Consider the following 466-nt stretch of genomic DNA (forward strand, 5'->3'; position numbering starts at 1 on the left):
CTCTGCCATGGAGCCAGGCTGGGAGAGCTGGGAATGTTCAGGCTGGAGAAGGATTCAGGGAGAGCTCAGAGCCACTGCCAGGGCGTGAAGGGGCTCCAGGAGAGCTGCAGAGGGACTGGGGACAAGGCCTGGAGGGACAGACACAGGGAATGGCTCCCACTGCCAGAGGGCAGGGATGGATGGGATCTTGAGAATTAGGAATTGTGCCCTGGCAGGGTGGGCAGCCACAGCTGTGTTTCCAGTGAGGGCATCCCCTGCTCCATGGCGTGACCGTGCCTGTGGATAACAGCATTCCCTGGGCACCGGGGATGTCCCTGCTCGCCTTGCTGGCAGCAGCACCGATGCCGGCTCTGTTTCCTGAGCAGGATCCGGCAGGACGGGCTCTGTTCCAGGCTCTCTGTCCCCCTGCAAATGCCACAGCTCCTCCTGCACAGCGCGGTCTGTGCCTGCAGGAGGGGAGGAGAAT

Source organism: Geospiza fortis, unplaced genomic scaffold (genome assembly GCF_000277835.1).
Source record: "Geospiza fortis unplaced genomic scaffold, GeoFor_1.0 scaffold150, whole genome shotgun sequence".
NCBI classification, from domain to species: Eukaryota; Metazoa; Chordata; class Aves; order Passeriformes; family Thraupidae; genus Geospiza; species Geospiza fortis.